General features: G+C 39.0%; 2 pseudogenes; one reads left to right on the top strand and one right to left on the bottom strand.

Moving 5' to 3' along the window:
* LOC103590580 overlaps positions 1-5,247 on the top strand; it is an 8,591-nt pseudogene extending 3,344 nt beyond the window's left edge.
* A 278-nt stretch (positions 5,248-5,525) lies between these two features.
* LOC103590581 lies at positions 5,526-6,785 on the bottom strand (annotated as a pseudogene).
* Positions 6,786-7,043: the final 258 nt, after the last annotated feature.

Consider the following 7,043-nt stretch of genomic DNA (forward strand, 5'->3'; position numbering starts at 1 on the left):
GGGGGGGGGGGGGGGGGGGGGGGGGGGGGGGGGGAGGGGGGGGGTGGGGGAAGGGGGAGGGGGAGGGGTGAATAGGAAATTCCAGAAATAAGGAATGAACAAAAGATCGGAGCAGAAGACCTTAAGTGTTTGCTTTTCGTCTGTTGATCACATAACTAGAACTACCTGCATTATCCATGCAGCATGGGTTTTTATTATTTTTTACCTAAAGACATCTCTTTTTGGTAATGACAAACATGCTTTAAAGCCTGCTTTTTTCTCAATACACGTTTAAAGATTTTTAAATTGTTTCATATCCGGTCAAGTTGAGATTTTTAAGCACTTCATTTTTAATTTATAATACAAGTTTGTTTGGTTTTGGCTACAAAACAAGTCTTAATACATTTAAAAAGACTAGGATCATCGATAATATGTCCTCTGACCACAATAGAAGAAGGAAATTTAGAAAATTCACAAATTTGTGGAAATTAAACAACACTCTCCTAACTAAACAATGGGTATAATACAAGTTTGCAACTTGAATTTTTCAGAAAAGTCAACAAACTATAAGCACCCGCTAATAAAGGTCGTAAGTAATTGTCTTTGAGTAAAAAGAAATTGAGATAAACACCAGATAATTATTTACTGTAACTGTGTATCATACAATATTTGGGACATGCTAAAAACTTAATTTTTTGTCTATAATTCATTGAATTGGGCATCCTGTGTTTTATACTGCAACCTTAGGTCTATAAGTTAATCATCCTCTGGAGAAAGAATACTTACTCTCTTCATCTTAAGCCTCCTTTTTTCAAGTTTTGAGATCTTGATTCACCTTGAACTATCCATGGGTATTTTATTGAGAAGTCAAAATTCATCGTATCTAGTCTCATAAAGATATTCTGGGCTTGGGCTATATATTCCATATTTTCATAATGAAGTTCCGATTGTATCCACATGGAAAATTCCTGGTGCCCAACACCTGATCCTTAGGTTATGGTCTACCTCGAAACCTCCTCAGAAAAACACTTTTGCTGTAAATTGCATATGAGAGAAGACAACTAGAATTGAAATAAACTAAGCACAGACTATGGTTTTGTAACCATGCAAGAATAGTGTGCTCTCTACAGGGGTCTTCACAAAGTTCATGGAAGGAGTCACGCTATCTTTTAACTTAGTTTTTGCATGAACTTTTTGAAGTACTCTTATGTTTTTATTACGTGACATGTCTCCACTTGGATGGCCCAAGCCTCTAACAGGTTCAAAATTAAGTTCATCATCTCTGCTTCCCCCCAGATTCACCTTGTTTACTCCCTATTTTGGGGAAAAACATCACCATCTGCCCATTTACCCGAGCTGTTGTGAAGCCTTCACTATTTTACCATACTCCTGCCTTTTGCCACAAGGAGAACATGTTGCTGGTCCAAGAAGGATGACAGACACATTGAGCAGACCTGTATCCAGTCACAGCATAGAGTCAAGCCAAGCCTATATCAGATTGCCAACACGAAATAGAGATAAGCTGGTTGTGACATGCCGCTGACATTTTGTGGTTGTTTGCTATGAAGCAATAGCTGAAACTTCCTCTGAATCAGATTTAATCTTTCTTCCATGAGTGCAGGAAAAGTCAAACTGAGTCATTATTGACGTTACCCTTGCAAAGATTTGGAAGGCTTCGATAGATCCTGGAGCATTTAGGGGAGGCCCTCTAAATATCAGTCCACATGAGTCACTGCTAGTATATAATTGTCCATGAAAGCATGCTCTCCCGAAGGCAGATGACTTCACTGCTCCAATGCCAGATTTGTGCTCTAGGATCTTAATATACTAAATTCTAAATCCTGGCTCTTGGTTCAGCTTCTTAGGCATGGCAGAGATTGGCTAGCTATTCTCTAAACCTTCTCTCTTCTTTCTGTACACAAAGACCATTTTCCCCCAGCCTCTGTTAGAGTTACATGTAGCTATGTGTATTAGTCAGGGTTCACCAGATAAACATTATATATAAAGGGATTTATTATAAGGAACTGGCTCACACAGTTATAGATGCTGGCAAATCTAAAATCTGCAGAGCCTATATCCCAGTTTAAGTCTGAAGGCCAGCAAGTTTCTGTAGAACTGGGAAGAGCTGATGTCCCATTTCTAAGGCCATTAGGCAGGAAGGGACAGTGTTTCAGTTCAAAGGCCATCGGGCAGGAAAATTCTCTCTTACTTGGGGAAGAGTCAGCCTTTTATTCTATTCAGGACTTCAAAGGATTCACATGAGACCCGCTCATGTTATGAAGGGCAATCTTCTTTACTTGGTCTACCCAGATAAGCGTTAATTTCACACAAAAAAATCTTCATAGAAACACCCACAATAATGTTTGACCAGAAAGCTGGGAACCCTTGGGCCCAGTCAAGTTAACACATAAAATTAATCATCACATAATATAACTGGATTTCAGCCAATGACCTGTAAGTGAAAGTGAAATATACCACTTTCAGGCTTGGCTGATGAAACTCTCCCCCACATGAACCTCCATGCTCTTTATCCACCAACTGGCTAGGTGAAGATGGGTACTCTAGTTTGGTAGTTATATGCTGACTATTTTTTTTTTTTATATATTCCTTTTTGTCTTTTTTACTGAGCGGTAACGGGATCGCAACCCTCAGTGTTGCGCCCGCACCGCGCTCAGCCAGTGAGCGGGAACCGGTCTCCACATGGGATCCGAACCCTCGGCGGGAGCGCCGCCGCACTCCCAAGCGGCACACTCTCCAGTGCGCCACCGGGCCAGCCCTATGTTGACTATTATTTTAGAGTCTAAGAACAAACTCCTATGATGTTTGAGTCATTTTACAGTTGGAGGTTTTTTGTTAAATCAGCTAGCATGATCTTAATTAAAACACTAGGAATCACAACTTTATCTTTTAATTTTTCTCTTACTGTATCATCTTAAGTTTATCCACATTAATTCTATTTTCTATTTTTTATTTAATTATATGTATTTTCCTGTAGTTTGTCTCCATCATCTCAGTACTTTCCAATCCATAAAAAAGTCTTGGTTTAGCTGAAAATCCATACATTTCAATGTCTACTTACTGTTGTTACAACATATAAAATTTCATATTAAAAGATATTAAGCAATCCACTCTGCTTCCTCCATGAAACATTCAGACATAAACATTATTTATCTCTACTTTTTTGTTTCCTTTCATTTCTTCCTGCTTCAAAGAGTAACAACTGTGAAATCTCAATATCTTATATCCATTGGCATGATATTTACAAGAATCTAAAAGAATATACTGCTCTTTTTAAAATAAACATTCATTTTAACAATATAATATACGTATATAGTTATTTAAAAAATAAAATCATTGAAAGGATTACAATAAAAAACAATTGTTCCTAATCCCACTCTCCTCATTTCTTGTTCGTCTGCCCTTTTGAACTACTTTAAACTTTTTCTTAAGCTTTATAGTAATTATTTCAAACAGCTAAATAATATACCTATACTTCCATTTCCTGATTTATCAATTTCAGACAGTATCTGTGTAGTTTCTGTTATGATGTTCATATGACCCTTTTTTACATCAAGCCCAACCTCTCCTTGACACATTTTTCAATGTAATTTTTTCATTTGTGTTTATGTTATTGGAATTATATATACATAGTCCACACAAGATCCAAGCAGTATATTATGATTAAGTTTACTTTATTACACAGCCTTTTTTTGAGATTTTCATTGTCTTCTTTGGGTCTTGTAATATGTTCCTGATAATAATCCTCAATTTTCTGAAATGTACTATCATTTCAAATATCTATCCTGACCTTTTCTGAGAGACACCTCTTTAGGAGCACCCCATTTTCCTGCTCTGGTCTGGGTTGAAGGACTGATGCCTGCCCAACTGCTGCAGATTGCTCCGCACATCCCTTGAGCAGGCTGCCTGACCTTTTTGATGGGGTATTCCAGACAAGCAGATAATACCACTAAGCTGAATTTCTCCTTGCCAAGACCCGGGAGAGAACTACCTCACTCTGCTTCTTCCTAATGAAGACTCAGTGCTCCTGGTTTTTTTTGTTTGTTTGTTTTTACATGGTTCCTGTTGGGACAGATTTAATAAAGAAACAGAATAATAAGCTGCTACATGACTATAAAGAGAATACTTAAGAACATGCAAACAGATGTTCAAAGAAATGATCAAAGAACACAAAACTTTGGGGGAAATATTATATTGCATATTGCATGTTACTAAATCATTTGTTGGGATCTATGTAAATGTTAACGTATAAAATCACCACAAGCTATGTATGTTGATGTGCCAGAGATTACTAGCTGATCATTAAATAAGGTCTTTCTGAAAAAAATGGTTAGACTGCATTTCTGTTTTCCCTTTTAATTAAATATTGCCACATGATCTAGTCTAGCCAGTAGAATGAGGGAAGAAGTGATATGCGCCACTTCCACCATTGGCCAGAAAACCTCTCATGTTTTTTCCAGGTTCTTTTCTGTTTCTGGCTGATGAGAATGGATAAAGCCCTCAGGGCAACCTTGGAAGTCAAGTGGTAAGATTTTGAAGCCACAAGATGGAAGGAGGCCAGGTAGCTGGATCTCTGCTTCTCAAAGAGTTGCTTGACCAGTTGGGTGACCAACTTGTTCTGGTTTGCCCAGGACTTCGCCAGTTTTAACACAGAAGACCTTGTATGCCAGAATCCCACTCATCCTGGGCAAGCCAGAATGGTTGGTTACTTTAGGGACCAGGAACATCTAGTGTGTTCACAACTAGAGATAAGCTTTTATTATGGTAAGCACTGAAATTTGGGGGGTTATTGGTTACAGTACCTAGTGTTACATTGACTAGGACAGGTTGAGTATCCCCCATCTGAAATGCTTGGGACCAGAGTGTTTCAGATTTAGAGTTTTTTCAGATCTTGAAATATTTACTGGCTGAGCATCTCAAATCTGAAAATCTGAAATCTGAAATGCTCCAATGAGCATTTCCTTTGAGCATCATGTCAGCACTCAAAAAGTGTCAGATTCCGGATTTCAGATTTTTGGATTTGGAATGCTCAACTGTACTAACATGTCAAGAACTATAGCAGTGTTTCATATTTAGGAATTTGTTTTTGATGTTTTTTTTTACTAATAAAAAATTGTATTTACTTAGAAGCACTCAGAAGGCCAACAAAACAGCTGCCACTTTATTTTTTTTTTGTAGTCACAGAGTGGTATTCAGTTAACAGAACAACAGTTATTTTGTATAAGCTGCATCGGAGACAACCGAAGATGAAAAAAACTACCATCCCCACATATAACTAATTTGTGCTGTGCACCAACAAGAACCTGCTTTAAATTTCCATGCCAATTTACAACCCCCACACTGTACCAGGCAAGTTTAGTGGCTATTGAAAATACCACCAGGACAGAGCTAGCCAAAGACACATTCGGTAGTGTGTCAACTATACAAAAAAAAAGACACTGTACAGTTTAAAGACCAATCTTACACAGGCTTACATTTCAATTTTTTTCTTTAAAAGGAGTGAATTGTGTCCAGGGGGCTTAAATGCTTTACAGACAAGAAAAAAAATGCACTAGAACGAACTTATTCATCATCACATCTTCCTCTTCCTCCTCTTCTTCCTAATCTTCCTTCTTTTTCTTGCTTTTATCAGCCTTGACAACTCCCTTTATTCTGCATCAGGCTTTCCTTTAGCTCGGTGTGCAGCAATATCCTTTCCGTATTTTTCCTTCAGCTGAGCAGCCTCCTCTGCACCAGGCTGCGTGTCCTCCGCAGCAGCGTACACATCTCTCCCAGTGTCTTTGCAACTTCGCCAGTGGATAGGCCGGGATGTTCCCCTTTGATTTGAAGACGATACTCAGAACAGAACAAGAAAAGGGCCGAAGGAGGCCTCTTGGGTCCATTGGGATCCTTGAATTTCTTTTTTGTTTCCCCTTTAGGAGGGATAGAGGTTTTCATTTCTCTTTCATTAAGGGCCTTGTCTGCCTTTGCCATGTCTTCAGATTTTCCTTCCTCTTTAGCAGACATGGTCTTCCACCTCTCTGAGCACATCTGAGAAAACTCTGAGGTGACTGAAGCATCTGGATGCTTCTTGTGCTCTTCCCAGCAGGTTTGCATGAAGAATGCATATGATGACATTTAGCCTCTCACCTTCTTAGGGTCTCCTTTGTCTGTGTTTAGTTATTTTTCCTCCTCAAGCCAAAGTGTCCCCAGTGCCCGCCGGCTCTCACTTGCCCCGTGGTGTTTCTATGGAGCTCAATGTACTGCATATTTAGTAATTTGAACAGCAGACATATAAAATATTTATGACTGCTTACAATGTCTGAACTTTTGCTCCACTGTTTATTTTTCCTAAATCATGATTCTGATGTTGAGCCTACACAGGGTGATTCATGAGTTGTGGTATTAACTAGTAATTTGAATTTATTTGCACTACTAATAGCCATTCTGTGTTTATAGAAAATAAATCATACTCACACTTTTCAGCCTTGGTCTGGTAGCTACCCTAATTTTCCAATGATGATATGTTAGTATTCAAAGTACACTTCTTCCTTCTCCTCCCCTTCTGACATGTGCAAAAATATGTACATGATTACGTTCGTGTATATGGCTGTAAACATATAGCATTTGGGGTGTCTGTTCACAGTGGTTTCTCTCTACCTATTCCCAAAATGCAAATGCTTAAGCCTATTCCTGTGTCAATAGTAGGTTTCCTAGAAATCCAGTCTATCACCCTCTAGGTTCCTACCTCCAGAGATTCCCCAAATGCTTAAGGGTCTAGAAGAGAGAGACCAGTCCTTCTCAGACATCTCTTGATGTGCACAATGATGGCAGAAGGTCACGGGTTTTGATTAGAAATTAGCCCTGGTGAATCATGTCTTGAAGTTTATAAAGCCGCACAAAACCCCCAAGCCTGATGATAAAAGCCATAGCCAGTGGGACAGCGTAGGTTTCTACAGAAGCCAATCTCTTTATGGTAGGCTACCTACACCCCAGGCTGGTCAGGGTCCTACTGATGGAAGTTCTTTCAATTTACAGTTTCTCTGCAGGTGTGAGGTTGTAGAAAT

Source organism: Galeopterus variegatus, unplaced genomic scaffold (assembly GCF_000696425.1).
Source record: "Galeopterus variegatus unplaced genomic scaffold, G_variegatus-3.0.2 Scaffold841, whole genome shotgun sequence".
NCBI classification, from domain to species: domain Eukaryota; kingdom Metazoa; phylum Chordata; class Mammalia; order Dermoptera; family Cynocephalidae; genus Galeopterus; species Galeopterus variegatus.